General features: G+C 41.5%; 1 protein-coding gene across 1 annotated transcript in view; it reads right to left on the bottom strand.

Moving 5' to 3' along the window:
- Positions 1-9,160, bottom strand: part of LOC111582608 (zona pellucida sperm-binding protein 3-like) — a 33,402-nt gene extending 24,242 nt beyond the window's left edge. The window contains exon 1 of the mRNA XM_055008138.1: positions 9,029-9,160. The gene's annotated coding sequence lies outside the window, so the exon portion shown is untranslated. The remainder of the gene's footprint in view (positions 1-9,028) is intronic.
- Between the last annotated feature and the right edge of the window lie 8,855 nt (positions 9,161-18,015).

The raw sequence follows: 18,015 nt of genomic DNA, 5'->3' as shown, positions 1-18,015 counted from the left end.
TGGCTGTTGCCTTCTGCACAATGTCTAGACCCCGGATCCAGCGGTGCAACGAGGTTACAAGAGAATGGGAAATGATGAAAGATTTAATAGTTTTGCTCTGCTTAAGTCCCCCTTTGGTGACCTCCGCAATATTTGAGCAATTTTGTCAGAGGAATCGGCTCATTTTGTGGCCAAAACGTGCTAAATAACACGCATCTTACCAATGATGGATCTTTCTTTCTTGAGTTCTAAGCAGAAAATAGTGCAGGAATTAACTTTGTGCTGCAAAGATATAAAATATTGAGGTAATATTTGGTGCTGGGTTGGAATGAGACATGTTACTGTAAGTGATTCCTCAATAGGTGGCACTGTGGGACCAAAAGTTCATCAGCACCTGCTCGAGGCTTAAAGAGGAACAAAGTCAGTAAATACAGAGTGGCATTGGCGGGGTAAAATGAAGTGTGTTGTTCTGCTCCTTAAAGTTCAGCTCTTCCTCATTTGTGCTCTTCACTTTATTCCATCCATCAGCGCTTGCAAATGAAGGGCCTCCAAAGATGCCAGAAGGATCAATTTGGGATCTGAAGGTAAGATGTTAAATGGACAGAATAATTGGAAGATTTCACTCCGCGCAATTTCTCGCAACGTTCCCCTCCCGCAATTATCGCGGACAATTGTGTCCTTTGACTCACCGGGAGCTTTAATTGAAACGAATGTAAGACGGCGATTATGCGCGGAGGAAAAACCTGAGTGCGACGTGCTAAAAGCTGGACAGAAGTTGACGACGCTGTCAGAAAGCTGAGCGGTAAATAAAGAGAGAGAGGTAGCTTTATCAGGTGGAGCTCGTAATTATCCACACGGCCTGTGTGTCAGAAAGCAGACGTCTTCCTTGCAGTGAGCGAGGTCGGCCAGGAGCGGTATTTCGGAAACTTTGACGCCGTCGCCCACCATCCTTGAGGTTTGACGCTAGCTTCTCTCCCCGTCTTTCTGCTTCGTCGACCAGCTGTCGTTCCTGAGCATCGCACAGATGTTCGGGGAGGTTAAAAAAGAAAAAAAACAGCCAGCATACATCTCAAAAATAGACGTGATTCATGGTTGAAAAGCACATTTTTATGAGACGAGAAGAGATGGAGGCGTGTCTCATTGTGCTCTGATCAACAGGCCTCTGATGCAGCTGAGCCCACGACGTGAAATGAGCTCCGATCTGCTTCCTACCTGCACACCGACCGTGTTTATCGCGGCGCTTTGATCAGAGCTATAGCTTTCCAGACACGACTTGATTTACCCACCGTGGAGATGAGACGGGCGGCTCGTCCACGGCTAAGACAAGCCTCGTCGCTTTCGTCTGATTGTGGTACATTTGTGCCGTTGTGGCAGCTGAGCCCAACAAAGAAGGAAGTCCTCCAACATTCCACTTCTTTCCCCTGTTGTCTCACCAGCCCTGCTCCCCCTCTCTCTGCAGCCAGCCATTAAAAAACACCCACACCAATATGATCATTGAAAACACGGCAGAAACAAACGACTTTGTGAAATCGCCGCCGGCAGAGAAATCATTCTTGGCCTTAATGTCGGCGGCTTCGCGGTTCTGACAGTGAAAAACACAGCGGAGAGGAAAACTACTTTCACCCTGCTCTACTCCTCCACTCTCCCTGTGACATTCGGAGGGATATTTACCTTGTAAAGATCTTGACATTTCGCCGTGCGCTCTAATAACATCCTGAAATATGAATAAGAGTGCGCAAGAGTGGAGAGGAGCCCTGCAGAGCTTTTGTTAACAGGTATTGATTGATACCGAGGGGGGAAGGAAAGGAAGGAGCCGGAGCCGTAAGAGGGCCACGGGGAGCCACTCTTTACTGATCATCTGTTAACCTTGTCAGATGATCTCCGCCGCCAGCCGGGGGCGTCTTCGCCAGTCATTACAGAGTCTGTGATTTCCTTATCAAAGCAGAAAAAAAAAAAAAAAAAAAACCCAGCCTAAAGCATAATTCACATGTTGGGCCGATGATGTCGGACAGATCAGTCGATATTTGGAGGGAGTGGAAAGGAAGCAACAAAATCTTTGCACAGGTCACCACTGGAAAGGCCATTTTGCTTACTTAACCAGCATGGGACTCATTACTGCAGCAAAAAATTCTTACACTTACGTAAGATCTTTATATTGATGGAGCTTGTTATGCAATTATACTCCATGTGTGGTTTTTTTGTGTTGTGGTGGTTTGACATGTGCTTAGATTATTGATTTTTAGTGGAAATCTGCCAAACTAAAGTCTCAATGCAGAGCAGTTGGCTGTGAATTATGTGAGAGCCAGTATTTACCAATCCTCAATATATCCACACTTTAGCTCATGCATACATTATGATGTACCCCAGAGCAGAAAATGTTTTAAATTATAACTTGAAAATGAGTTTCAGACTTAGTTTTATCAGTTATTATGAGGTATGTAGACACTGTCAGCCAGCAGGCTTGAAAGTTTGAATGGATTTTATCTTGAAACTTTTCAATTTGTCCACTCATCTCTGTTAAAACTAATATTACAAACTTTAAAAATCACACAAGGAGGTGGTATCTGTGTACGAATGGATGTTTGACTTTTGAAAAAAAAATGAAGCTGCAAACAAAACCAGTTGTTTGCCAGTGCAAAAAAACACATTGAAAAAGAAACAAGCCAAACTTTGTCAATTTGAGAAAAATTTGGGGAAAACTGTAAATATTCTTTCATGTCAGCTGGTATCAGCCATGTTTCATGCGGTCTGAATACAGACTACAAAAGAAGTGGACACAGCTGATCAATCTTGTGATTTTAAAGATCACTTGTTCAGAAAAAGTGCTTCCATCTCCCATTATTAATTCCTTTTTTAAAAAAATCCCAAACAACCACCCCCATTGAGTGAAACTGGACAAATTTTCTGAATTTTGCCATTTCCATGGATGCTTTTGTGTGCAGTTTTGCAGGGATTTGATATTAAAGGTTTATTAGTGGATTAGTTCTGTCATGATACCAGATTTTCAGTACATGATTATTGTGGACTAAAGAACCTGCACTAATAATATTATCACGATTTTACTGAAAATATTGAAAATAAAATGCTATCAGCAATTCAACTTTAACTTCAATTTAAATTTGACATTTGGTCATCATAATTTCCTCACAGTATAAACAAGAAAAGCACTCAGAGAGCGCAGTACTCCACCAAGGCTATTGTACCGCTTCCAACGGTTAAAATCTTTAAAAAATTGTGGCAAAATCACGGCAACATAGAATGTGACCATTTAATATAGATGTACCCACAAACAAAATGGCCTTGCGCTGAGCACAGGCATGTGTTATGCATGTGTACGTTATGTACAGATACCGAATCACATCACCTAAATATGTAGCGGCCCGCGGTAATTGAAGGGACTCAGAAACACCCCCTTTAACAAATCTGTGGATCCAGACTGTAAGCCACATCACTGACAAAATCCAATCAATTGGTCCTTGTGTCATTTCTGACCTTCCCTGAAAATTTCATCCAAATCTGTCAGTCTGTTTTTGAGTAATGTTGCACACAGACAGACAGACAGACAGACAGACAGACAGACAGACAGACAGACAGACAGACAGACAGACAGACAGACAGACAGACAGACAGACAGACAGACAGACAGACCGATTGTCACATAACTGCCATTCCTTGGCGAAGTAATAAACTTGTGGAGTGTTGACTTTATGGACTGACTGCTGGTTAAGACGAGTGATTTGATTGATTTTCTACATTTAAAAAATGTTGTTCTTATAAAATTTGATTGTTTTGCTGTTGTTTTTGTACTCACTTATCAGTACAGTCGACGATTATACTACAGAATTTACTTGTCAGGCGACCTGTGTCACATGGCTGCTTAAGAAACCATAAATAAATAATAAATAATAAATCATATTCCAACTGTGCTCCACGTTCCAACTGAAGACCAAACATGTTTGTTTGTCCATGTATTAAAGATTTTTTTCAATTTAAAATCAGAGCTCCTTTTGATTCTCTATGGACTGCCAATCAATACAAAGGAGTGCCATTAATAATAAGTGGAACATTTTGTTCTATTTTGTGTTTTCTCCATTTTAAATTACTAACTTTATTCATCTTGACCCGGTGCAGCTTTTCCCAGTTTTTGCATTTTTTGTCTCTTTTTTGGCAAGTGAAATAAACTCAAAATACAAGTATAATGAGGTGGAGAGAGAGTTTGTAACCAGAACTGCACTGCATGTGTGTCAATCAGAAAATAATTATATATATTTAAAATATATATATGTGTTTTATTCACATAATATCAACATTTCATATTTTAAATACCGCGATAATCATCAATACTGGCATAATGCGATACCTGTAGTCACATCTTTGATCTTCGCAGTGATTAAGATTCATTTTCTTACTCTTTGTATTTGTACCAATATCAATAAAATTTCACCAAATCCATCTAATAGCTGTTGAGATATGTCATCACACTGATATTCTCCTCTTCTTATGGTCATTTTCACTTGTACAGCTGGTTAAAAGCAGGCACCAACTTGCCAAACTGAGTCTTTTCTGTCCTATCTTCCAGAAATTAAAATAAAACGTATATTTTTGAATACCCGCAGGTATTTAGTATCTTGCTACAGAAGATTTAAATGGGGCATATTCCTGCTCAGGGCTCGAACTAAGAAACACTGCAGCCCCGACTGTAAGAGCTGATCTTTATGATTGCTGTGATCAAGAAGAACCTCGGGGAATTCAGAATGAGTGCATACATTACTGCACTTTATTCAAAACCTCCAGGAGCCGGCGATGAGTGCATACATTAATATATTTTATTTTAATGACATGTAATTTGTTGCACACAGTAGCTCTGGATAATTTTCCCTTCCGTGATACTAAAAACCAGTTTAAGGTAATTAGGAGAGATTGTTTTTAATGGAAGATAAATGGCTTACTGCAGGCTGCTTCTGAATCAATACCATACTACAGTTTGAAACGGCGCTGCATCATTTGCTGAAATTACCACCATTGATTGGTCGCTATCAGTCATTTTAATTTAATTTAAAATGACTGTAAGGAAAGATGGAAATCTGACTGGGACATTTTTGGTTTGACGGCATATTGCTTCTCTACCAAAGGATATTGGAGCGGAGCTATGGAAAACAAATTCCCCCCTGAAGCAACGCTGAATAAAACCCGAGTAATGAGCAGGCTTCATATTTGGTTTATTCGCTGTAATGTAATGACAATATGGTTTGTTTTTCTGTTTTCTCTTTGAAGTCCTGTCAAGATTGATTTGCAGTCAAAGGTGTCAAAAACCGCCTTAATTAACAGATGAGTCCGCTCAGCTGAAGAGTTTCTGCAAAAAGCTCGTTATCTGTCAAAAGTTCCACCATCCGGGCTAAAAAACTGAGAGTGGGATGGTCGGGTATGAGGTCAAACGCTCAAGTCAAACGCTGCGCTAATGAGCTTGAATCACGCCATTGGCCACCCACACACTGTTGACTCTCAAGCACTTATTGATTTCTTTTGGCTCAGACAAGCTGTTCCTCCTCTGCCCACTCAGCGACCTTCCATACTCATCTTCTTCTTGATCCCTTCTCTTATCTTTTAATGTTTTCACTGACCTTTTCCTTTTCTCTGTTTCAACTCTAAACTTTCTCAAACATGACAGGTCTTTGATTTCTCTCTCTCTCTCTCTCTCTCTCTCTTTTTCCCTGGAGTTAGAGAGGATATCAGATAAGGAAAAAGCTGCTGATTCAGTCTTTGGCGTCAACAGTGTGTCGAGTCCAGATCACCTGGAGGGCAGCTGGTTTTACCGCAGAGCTGCTGAACTAATCAAGCACAGCACTGACTGTTCCACCAACACTCTGAACTCTGATCTCTAATGAAATGTGGGCGACTACGTGTCCCTTAGTGTCGTCCAGTGGACATTACCTACAGCGCCAAAGACACTGCAAAGGACAGAATCGCCCCTGATGTCCTATTAGTCTTATGTGCAGTTAGAAGAAGCTGGAGTTGGGACTTTTACACATGAACGAACTGGTTTTAGCTCATGCTAATCAAGTTCATGCAATTCTGATTCGGCCTAACAACACACTGCCTGTCCAAAAAAAAAGTTGCCACATGGATTTAACTAAGCAAATTGGTAAGAGTCTTCCATTGGATAATTACTGCTGGAAACAACATATTGAACCCTAGCTGATGCAGTGAGGAGCTTCTCATTTCTTAAACAGCCAGTTGGAAGACATATCCCATGATCATGGGAAGGATGTTAATTCAAATTATTGGCCTGCATCAAGCAGGTGACCAATAAATAAGAATAATAAATAAATAAATATTTCACAATTTTACTGTGCTTTTTGTAATAAATTATACACCTGAAATCAACATTACATTACATTAGACTCATATAGCATCATTCAACTGATCTGTTAATAATTTAACCAACAAGTATCTGGAAGCATGGACTTCGCTGAAGTATCTCTACAGTAAACAAGTTTCCTAATACTACTTAAACTTGCCAGTATATAACTTTGTCAACTCACCTATATCATAATACCCCCTGTCACTGGGTCTCACGGTTGTGTGTGTGGGATGAGTGTTGTTGTGACAGCCTGATTTACAGGCCACTGGTGTGTTTAATGGAGCCGATGAAGCAATGATGGCTCATCCAATCCCTTTTTCTCTCCTTCCACCCTTCCTGCCAGCCATCTCTCAACACACAAACAACATGTATGTGATGCAAGAAGGTGGTCACACATAGACCCCGAAGCCCACCCAGGCACACACCAAATCCTGCTTCATAGGGGGATAATCCAATGACAGTCAATTTGCTGGAGGGATATACTTTTTTTTATTTTATTTCATTCTTTATTTACCCATCGCTTGTGCTTTTACAAGGCAATTTGTTAGGTGGCCAGCTGGAGGAGGGAAGCATTAACCTAGACTTCCATTACCATGCCCACCCCTCTGCATCCCCTCATCCTTTTAAGATTAAGCCGCTCTGCCCCCTCTAAAAAAAAAAAACAGGGTCCGGTGTAATCATGAAAGTGTCACATTTCAGCTGAGAAAGGAGGAATCGGTGGCTTCGGGGTCACTCTAAAATTCTCCACTCTCACTTCTATTCTTTTTCCCTTGCTCTCCCTACCTACCTCTCACATCCACCCACACTCTCTCTTCCTCCCCCTTCCTCCCTTCCTCGCCGCTGCTCTTTATTTATTTATTTCCACCTGTATCGCCACTCTTTGCTCTTGTTACGCTTCCTCTTTCTCTTGATTTTGTCCTCGCTTTCCATCTTCTCCTCCAGTCCCTCTCCAGTCTTGTTATGCTTCCACCTCCCTCCTTCCCTCCCTCTCTCCCCTCTCTCCTCTCTCTCTCCCCCCCTTCTTCTTCTTCTTTCTCTGACAGTGGTTCAATAAGCAGTGCCTCCAGAGTGGTCTTGCTCAGTCAGTGGCCAATTACCCAGTCACACTGCCTGTCCTCTGGGACGGACAGGATTAGCAGGATCTGTCGTCCAACCACACACACACACTCTCACACACACTCTGCCTTGGACACCTGTCACTTAGACATGGACAGACAACCTGTGGGTTCCTTTTTTGTCTGTGGAAAAAAAAAAAAAGAAGAAGGAGCTCAGGCTCCTCCATCTTTTCCCCCAACGGGCAATTTGACAAGCCAGTGAAGAGAGGCACAGCAGAGGAGGAAATATATGCTGTATCAAATGCATAAAAGTGCGGTACAAGGTCCAGTGGTGCAGGTGGTCAGTGAGCAGGAACCAGCAGAGCAGCGCTGAGGGATGAGACCTCACCTGGAGCAGGGTTTCGCTTAAGGGCAGTCAGCTCAGGGGCAACTTGGATTTGCAACCTGATGACCAGAGCAGTGCAGCCGGGAAAAAAGCAGCAACGGGAACCTAATGTCACTCATTGCTTCCCCCCAAGGCTCAGCTTCTTCCTTGTTGCAAGCAGTTCACTTCTGCACAGCATTTTCAGTCCGGGGATGTCGGCTATACGTTCTTGTGAAGCTACTAGGAGTTGACTAAGGAGCTGCGATTACTTGAGCTGCAAAGATGCTGCAATATTAGACCATAAGCAAAATTACTCTGGATTTTTTGGGTTTGCTGCATTTTTTAAAAACAAAATAAAAGGTACATTGTGTTGGGATGTATGCCCACACATGTTAATGCGTTAACAATGCTCCACCATTATTACTAAAGGCTCCAAACGACCTACTGTCAAATCGGGTTAGGGTCGGTGACTGAGTGTTCTCCATGTGGGCCCTCGACTTTGGAACAACCTGCCTGAGTCAGTAACTTCTTTTAAATCACTTCTTAAAACCCACTTTTATAGACTTGCTTTTGTTTGAGGTTTACTTTTAGCTTTAATTAGTTTTAGTGTTTTATTCTGTATTATGTCTGTTTATTTTAGATGTCCTGTCTTGTTTTATTTTACTTTTAGCTGCCTGGTTCTTTGGTGTGATGTCGTCTCTCCAATTCTTTAATTCAGTTTTTTTTTTTACTTTCAATTTTAACCCTCAATCTTGTTCTTTAATTTTCAAACTGCCTAGTTTCCTTGTTTGAGTTGTGTGCTAATCTAGCTAATTAATCATTTAATTTATTGTTATTTGTACTATTTATTCTTAATTGACTGCTCTGACATCTTGTTTGTGTGTTTGCATGTTTTAACTGTCAAAGCACTTTGTGAACACTGTTCTTAAGGGTGCTATATAAATAAACTTGTTATTGTCATTATCCTCCTTTATCATCTGTTTCACATTAAATGGACCTATAACTTACAAAATTAATGTCATGCTGTGTTGAAGAAGACTTGAAACTAGAGATCCAAAACATAAATTCATCAGGAAAATGTTCTCTGAGGTCATAAAGTAAAATTAGGGTTTATATATATATATATATATATATATATATATATATATATATATATATATATATATATATATATATATATATATATATATATATATATATGTATTTGTGCCTAGAAAGACTGACTGAAGAGGTACTTATTGATTGAAACCTTGCATTGCAGCCACTTACTACATACTCCTGAAGCAATGATCTCGTCTTTGTCTCTTCTGGTCCAGCACTTGCAAAAAGAAACATTTCTTGGATACCATTCGTTCGACTTCCTGAAAAATCAGCTGTTAAAAGCAGGGCGGATTACCCAGTGAACCGTTCAACTAACTGGCACGCATGAAGAATACGTCAGCGACCGAAAAGTATCCTGGATGGAAATCCCAAATGCACTTTGGTCGGACCCAGAAACAATGATTAAACCGATTCATGTCGAAATCAACTTTTTTAGCAAAGCTGCAGGGAGTTTTCAGTGCTGTAAGCACCACAAATTAAACTGCATTCTTGCCCCTTGTAAAAAGACACCAAAGTTATCTAAATGATCAGACACTAGAGGCAAATAAATTATATTTTTTTGTAAGTTGGATAATGTGACTTTTCCTGCATGCTTTATGACCAAGGGTGTTTATATATATTTCAATAACTGACAGCTTGCAACTATCTTTATTCTGTAGAATGTGCTGTATCTTTGTTTTATAAGAAAACTGTATCTTTGAATAATAGTGCAGACTTTCATGGCTGATATAGCACCTAAACACTTTAGCACCAGCCCATTCTTCATCCCAGATACAATCACTGTCCTGTCTCCTCTGTGAACCGGAGCTCACGCATTATTCATGCACCTAAACCTTCCCAAAAACAATACTTGTGTGATTATTGTAATGTGCTGTTTCCAGAAGAAAGGAATTGCCAAGCTTGGCTGTGGCTTAACCTCTTCAGCCCACACGGATTCACCGGTGGGTCCCCTGTTTCGAGCACATGGTGCACAGCCAAGCTTTGTTCAAACCCACTGAACTTCATTTTGAATTCTAGTCAAGACCCCGAAGCTTCCAAACATATCAAACATGTCAGGATGAATCACTATGAAATGGGTGTATGATGATCCAGCAAGTAGAATTTTCCATTTTAGCGGTCATGTGTGAGTGTGTGTTAGTCTCCAGGGATTTAATATTTCGCTAACTTTCATGTGATATGCAGCAGATACTGAATGTGTTTTTCTAACTTTAGGGGAAAGTAGTTTCAGTGCAGAGTTAAAAACCTGTTAAGCATGTCCAGATCCTGGTGAAGGTCAATGGAAACCTGGCTGGAGGTCGAGGACAGAGTCAGATTCGTCGTCTTTGGGCCTGGCGATGTCAAACATTGATTTGGTTCCACGGGTCTCTGACTGTCAGCGCTTTCTGAAGTTACTGACGGAGACAAAAGATGACAGCAGCATGATCTGGCTTATCGAGAAATAAAAGCATGATGGGAAGGGGAGAATGAAAGAACACTGAAAGTAAAATTCTTCAGGTACGTGTCCACTAGATCCGGGAATGTCCTGTATCCCACTCATTGTCTATGTGAAACGCAACATGCTGTATGCTGCTGTGGTTGCGGTGCGTTTCGAGCTGCGATCTGGTGCGTTTCCCCAGAGGTCATTTGCATGAGGTAGACGACTTCTACTTTATGCAAATTAATGCAACTTTATGCAAAATAACAAAACTACTTCAACTTAAGTGATGGAAAAAAAAATGTCACATTTATGCCATATATATTTTTTAATTGTCTCAAACAACAGGGCTGGAAATTGTATATTAATTTCAGAAAATTACTGTGTTTTTGGCTATTTGCTGATATTTTACAGTACTTTCGGCCAGATGCCAAAATATTAGTTGTTTTTTCAGTTTCTTTTATTTTTTTTTACAGCTTAGTTGCTCTTAGTCGTCAGTCTTTCTGAATCAAAGAAATAAAGATCTCAGAATAAACTAAGACATTTGTGCGTCCTCTCCCCGCCTGGCTGCCCTCCCAGAGAGCAGAAAGCGACCCACATGTCTGAGTCACTCGTCTCCAGACCTTCCAGGATTTTTTCTCTCCTCTCATACTGTTCAGTGACACGGTGGGAAATGAGAACGAAAACGATCTGAGGAAGAGCTGGATTCTTTCCTCTGTTTTAAAATCCCTCCGTAGGGCCTTTTGAACTCAGCCGCGTCCAAAGGCCGACTTATCCAGCCACTTCAAAGACGCTGGAGACGGCGTGTTACATCAGGGCCTCGGTGACCATCGACGCGATCCCTACACGAGTGGAAACACAGAGGAACGGCCTCTAATCTCAGTCCTGCAGAGAGAGGCTTTCAACTAAGGCCTGGAGTTTTCCTCCTCTGGTTAGGTGGGGGGAAATACTTGCAGGGTTTCCAGCAGGTAAGTGGCACCCTGCTTTCTGTCGCCCCGAGGATCCTATAAAGAGGTCTTACAAATCCCCGAAGTTCACTTAACCCTGGTCGGTGGAGATTTTTTCCCCCATTTCTGCAAGGCTGAGTGGAATCACTTTCAACTTGGGCTTGTTTTCTCTCAATTTTTAGGACATATTTTCCAAAAAAAAGCATTAACATATTCAAAACGCCCATAAATCTGTGTCTCTTCTGTCTGACTTTTATTTCCAATTTACCTTTTCAATCAAACGTAAGGTAAATTGCACCCATCTCAGATCTGCACAATAGCTGAAAGATGCTCGGCAGGCGGAGAGATGGGATCAATATTAGCTACTTCTACCATTAAGGGATTTAAAGTCTACTTTCACTGAAGTCCTCACTTTTAAATCACTCTGTCACTGAGTGAAAAAGGGACAACAGACATATCTGACAACCTCTCATCTATAATCAGTTTATTGCTCTCAGGGAAGGAAAAAAAATAGAAGAAGCAGTGCCTCCTTACAGAAGCGAATGGGAACCAAACAGCCTCAAAATTACTATCATTCCCTACCTCTCCTCCAGAAAAGCTCTTTTTGATATTGACTGAATCAAAGAGGCGTGTCGGAGTAATTAAGTAAATTATGGCTCAGCAGAATTGTAGACTTGGTTGAGAAGCTACGTTGTATGGATTCCGCTCTAATTACAAAGGAGAGCGGGGCAGAAATAGCTCTTCCTTTCATCCTCAACCTTGGTGGAGACTAGATGAAGCAGCTGTAAGCCCCGACTTAACCCAGCCATCGACCTGCAGAGTCTCGAGACGGGGGCCAAGAGTTTATTTCCAGGCTCCGACTGCTGTACTCCATCCATATTTATACAGCAGCTTGGGAAAGTGTAGTTTGGATTTAGAAAGACGAGGGGAGGAAGACAGAGGACTGAATATGACTGAATTAATGGGGATATATGGGTGTAAGATTAGAGCAAATTGATAGTCGCTAGGTAGCATGTAGCCTTGACTTTACAGGAGGCAGGACTTTAGGAATACTTAAAGGCGGCTTTCCAGTATACTCCATGTGCCGGTACCTTTCACAGCTCAGATTAGCGGCTACATCCTTAGTCTTCCTCATTTTTATTAATCTAATTATTTGGATTTCTCGCACTGGAATGAAATTCTGGCTGAGAAACACTGAATCGGTCGTTTCGATATTTATTTTCGTTGGCCCTAATGCAGTCAAATATATTAAGAACTGGAATCATCCAATTAACAGCCACATTTCCTGGAAGTTATATTTAATTTGCATTAGTAAATACATTCTGACACCAACGTAATACTGCCAGTTTATTTATTTATCCAATTAAAAAAATGCCTTTTGATAAGGAGACATTTTTAATCACGCATATCTGCAAAACTCACTGCAACTAAAGCATGATTCATGTTTTTAGGGTTATGTTTAGGCACTAAATTAATCTTCTGGCCTCACCATGTGTGTAGGTACACAGCTATGCAGTTAAATAATGCTAAGCACACTTAAAATAAAGGCAATGGTTAAATATTTGATACACTCATTTGAGAGGACGGGTTGTATTTTATGTATTATTCGCAAAACCATGATTTATTCAGTAGTCAGAGGTCCTTTACAAGTGGTTTGGTTCCTCTGATTGATGTGTTATTATATGTGGTATCTCTAGATTATTAAAAGTTTAACTAATAGCTTTTCTTTACAGGAAACTAAACATATATTAGATGGACTCAGCAACAGAAAATGGAGGAGAAGCTTTAAACATGTGATGAAACTTTCAGATTTTCACCCAAATGGTTTTATTTCTCTACCAAAAGTAAAAAACAAAAAACGAAATTCAAGAAGAATGGTCCAACAATGTAATATGTTCCCAGTCGGGGACCTCCTGGGCTGAAAAATGCAGAATTGCCAAAAACTGCAGTTCCTTGAATGGCCACTTGAGGCTGCCTCTAAAAGTGAGTCAATCCCCATCAGGCTCCGTGTTAAAATGTTCAATTTTACAGCAGAAATAAACATGTTTACAGCCTGGTACAAAAACGATTTCTGTCTCTGTAGCTAATTTACCTTCTAATTAGCTGAACAATAATAAAATGAGCTTATTCAGAATTGTTTTGATTGTGTTCTTTTTATTAAGTTGAGATAATCGTGACATTGGTTTTCACATTTTTTCCTCTAGTCTTTGATTTTGGGTGAGATATTTTATCATTTTGTTGAAATGAAACCACGTAGAGGGGAAAGAAATGACACTGCTTTTTGTAAGAAACCTAAAAAAAAAATGCAAAACGAGCAGTATAATGTGCATTATATACACATATAAAAAGCTTGTGTTCATCTTAAAAGCAACTAAAGTTCCTTAAATTTGGTGTTTGATGAGCAACATCCACCATTGTCTCACATATTTATCTGCAAATTGCATCAGTTTTTGATTCTTCTGCTCTTTAAATAAGGTTCTCTTTGGTATTAATGCTTTTCCCAGAATCAGGAAAACGCTGTATGTAAATCAACCTCACCCCCAAAAAGCACGGCGCCAATCAAATGGTGTTGTCTCCATAGCAACAGCTCTCCCAAATCAAACGGTGGAGGCAGCTAGCGACGTAGCTGCTGCCGGGTGGTGTCTGTCAAACCACACAGTCATTACCTGTAGCCCCGGCCCTTTGTATCGCACGCAATCACAGCCTATTCACACTTCGCAGAAAGCAGCGCGCCGCTTCTCTCCCAGAAAGTGATCGAGTCACGAGTCTGAAAGAAGCCCAGCGTGACGCTTCTCCCAGCGACAAGTTCAGACCACTTTCTCCCTCCGCCTCCTCCTCGTCATTGATCAGGGCTCCTTTCACCGCACCGAGCGCCTTCCCCGCTACAGAATCAGGTCTGGGCTGGTCAAGTGAATAACAGCCTCTGTCTGGCAATCAGTCGCCACGGTGAGTCTGCTCCGTAATGACGGCAGAGACACCCTCATCACCCAAATCTTCACTTAGGGAGGAAGATTCAAATTGGGGGCATTTAGATTAAAAAGAGCTTCATCACTCCATACTGTGCCATCTGAAGGGATACAAAAGTAATATCTCCGTCTTCCCGAGTCGGTGCAAAAGTTCCAATATCCCGTGTAACAGGGCGATTGAACTCAAGTTTTCAGTCGATACATTTTTTTCCTGACTGTGTCATTATTGCCTTGTTGAACTGCTCCTCTATCAGACACATATACCCCCTTTTTTGTCTTCTTTCAGCTGCCTGCACAGCTTGAATATCAGTCGGCGTGATGGGAACATCTTGTGGATGCTCAAAGCCAGGCATCTCTTCGACCCAATTCCACATGCAAATCAAAGCTGGATCAATCTGGGATTGTCTGATGAACTAATTATGCAGTAATTGTTCTGGTCTAGACCACTGATCCATTGTATGAGAGGGACTCTTTGTGTCTTTCCCGTGCTGATTGAGAATGATAATTAGGTTTTTTGATTGGCAGGGGGGGGCAATTTTGATCTCTCTTTTCTTCTCTGCCCCCCTCCACATGTACATGCGGAAACAACCGACGCTCTCTTCCCATCAAACCCACCCTCTATTCATCCTCCACTGAAAGCCGGAGATGAATCCATCTCACGAGCCAAACTGTAACGCTAGAAAACCTTTAAACAGGTTACCGAGGGTTAAGTGATGAGGCTGGATGGTTATGCATTCACAATTACTGCATTTGCATAACTTAATTGAGTGTGTTTGGTCGATGGGTTGTGATTAGTTCTCCCGTCGCCGCTGCCACATGCCAGGATGAGCTGTGATGAAAACCACCTATGTGCAAATACAAAACGCAGCACCTCCATGTGTCTGGACCTTGCTTCTCTCTGCTGATTTAACCTCAGCGTGTTCCTGTCTATATGAGCCCAGTCATAATCACCGTTTCCCTTGAGTTCCCTCAACGTGAGCGAGGTCACAGAACAGCATTGAGACCCGGCCGTGTCCCTTTGAAGCCGGGTCACCCAAAACAAAAGCCTGACCCCGCCTGGAAGGTAATAATACCTCATAATGAGCTGCTGTTATTACAGTAAAGCCTTTCTCAACTTTCTGACTTTCTGACCCTTGACCTCGGGGGGCCACAGCCAATTGGACGACCTCTCCTGCTTGTAATAAAACCCAGGTTGTTTTCTTGCAGTGCAGTGGTGTCGCTGACAGGAGGTGAACTCACTGACCTGGTTGAGCAAATACAAAATAAACTATAAAAATACGCTATCTCCTTTTCTTGCTTTCTTTTTTAACCGCTATTATCAACTCTTAGATACAAAACTTGGTCAAACATGACCTGATGAGGTCACTTTATTGCAATATCTTGGTAATGAAAAGGTTTTATCATTTCATTTTCCAGCTATTCCTCAAAAAACATGTTTTTGATGTCATTCCATTTAAATGTTTAAATTACCTTTTATGCTTTTAAAAGAATTGTCTCTGTCACTGGTAATATCATGCAAGAGGTGATGCAGTGCACAAACTTGGAGGGACAGAAAGTGGAAAATTGGTGAAGTTTGGACAGGAAATGCATATGCCAGTAATCCACAACAGTGACTGACAGGTAAAGGAATGTTATTCTTTTGCCAAAGACATATTAAAACCTCAGAAGATCCATCCATCCATTAGCAAAACACTGCTTAATCCTCATTAGGGCTGCAGGAGGTTGGAACCTATCCCAGCTGACTTATGCTGCATTTCCACCAGCACCTACTCAGCTCAACTCGACTCGGTTTGTGAGGTTTTCCATTAGGCTTAGTACCTGGTACCAGGTACTATTTTAGTACCTACTCTCCCAGGGTTCCAAGTGAGCTGAGTCAAGCCGATAATGTGACGTCTACAGAGTGTAGGCCACTGATTGGACAGGGAGTGACGACACACAAAAACCAAACCCGCCATTTTTAAAAAAAATGAAGACAGTGACGGTGCGCATTGCTCTTCTTTTACTTTGAGTACCCGGAGAAAACCCACACATGAACAGGGAGAACATGCAAACTTCATGTAAAAAGAACCGGGGAAGGCCGGGACACGAACCGGGAATCTTCTAGCTGCAAGGCGACAGTGCAAACCACCAAACCACTATGCAGGCAACCACAGAAAATGAAACAAACTGAATACGTTTGCCGATTTGGAAAAACCGAATCTTTAAAATCAGAAATATTAAACTGTAGCCTGTAATTCTGGCTACAGGTGATCGTGGAAATAGCCAACGTGCTGTAAATACAAAGCTGCGCTTGGTGAAATTATCAGGTTGATTAAGCATCGAAGAAAAGTTCATGAGGCAGAGCGGCGAGGATGAGCCACAGGATGTCAGTCGGACTGAAAAGAACGACATGGCTGGGACATTTACGACCCATGGACAGAGAAAAGGTGCCATTTTAGAGCCATTAAAATATTTAGGTACGTCGCCTCGCCACCTCCTCCACTCTCTCTTTCATTTCCCCTGTAAGCACTTAAGTCCCACTCAGCTCCCCTCCTCACTTCACCTTTCCCAACCGTTGCTTCTGCCCTGTTTGCTTTTGTTGCAAATGCAGCCCCGTAATTGTCCAAATCAATGTTCAGCAGTCTCTCTTGCTGTGATTAGGCGGAAAATGAGGTTATGCGGCAGTTGCCATGGTTTCAAGGCAGCGGATTTCTAAAAAAGATCTCCCGTGAATCCGGAGACTGGCACGGTATAATGAACTTAAATAAAAGCAACTTTTGTCTCAGTGTAGATTTTAATTACTATCTCTGACAGAAGGAACGAGGAGGGAAATGAGAAGAAAACGTAGCGAGAACAAGCGAGGGGGGCAAAAGAACGAGTGGAAAACAGGGTTTATGTGCCAGAGCACTAATTTGATCCATTAAGGGGTGTGTGTGAGGAAGAGAGCGAGTGTGTGATGTGCTACCTGCCTGCTGAATATAAAGTCTCATTCTCACCCATCAATGCAAAGGGCGAGACTTGTGTCTTGTTAAACTGCAGACTTCAGCTGAGAAAAATCTAATTAGCCTGATTACACGCGTGCGAAAGATGGAATGATGACCCCTATGCGGCATCTTTCACAGGGAAAAGTGCGAAAATATGTTTCTTGCTCAAAAAACGGTGTGAAAATGCGTGGTGTAATCGACAAATCCACGTCCTGCCGCTGACTGAGGCCAGATTTTTTCCTCGCACACCTGCTCCGTGATGCCGACGACAGAATAACTGTTGGTTTCTTGCCAGAGGAGCAGCTCCAAAAGTAAATGATTAACAAAACAAGCTCACTGATACTCTGAGTCAGACTCTGGCAGCTGCTTTGGTGGAGCGTTCCATCAAAGATGGCTTCAAGTATTTGACGTTTTGCAGCCGAGGGTTCGGTTTCATCACTCGGGGTTTCCTCACAAAAATGCTGCAGATGTTCCTGACATGCAAGTGAAGTGAGCTGAATGCTGGTGGTTAGTAATGCTTTGCTGTGTTTGTTGCATCATGCTGCTTACACGGCTCTACATTTTGTGTCTCGGTTTTGTCGTTTCCTGTCTCGTTGTCATTTTGCGTTTCGTTTTTGTCATTTTGTGTTTCGGTTTTTAATAAAAAATGACCGTATATCACTAAAATGTCAACTAAACAACCGTCCCAATTTGATAACAACCACCTTCTACTTAGCTAAACAATAATAAAATGAGCTTATTCAGAAATAGTTTTGATTGTGTTCTTTGTATTAAGTTGAGATAATCATGATAGCTATTTCTTTTTTTTTTGCAATATATCAAATTTTATATGGAAAATAACAAATTGTATCTGTATCTGAGAAAT

The sequence above is a fragment of the Amphiprion ocellaris genome, chromosome 24 (genome assembly GCF_022539595.1).
Source record: "Amphiprion ocellaris isolate individual 3 ecotype Okinawa chromosome 24, ASM2253959v1, whole genome shotgun sequence".
Taxonomy (NCBI): Eukaryota; Metazoa; Chordata; class Actinopteri; family Pomacentridae; genus Amphiprion; species Amphiprion ocellaris.
This window is presented reverse-complemented; position numbering and strand designations above follow the sequence as displayed.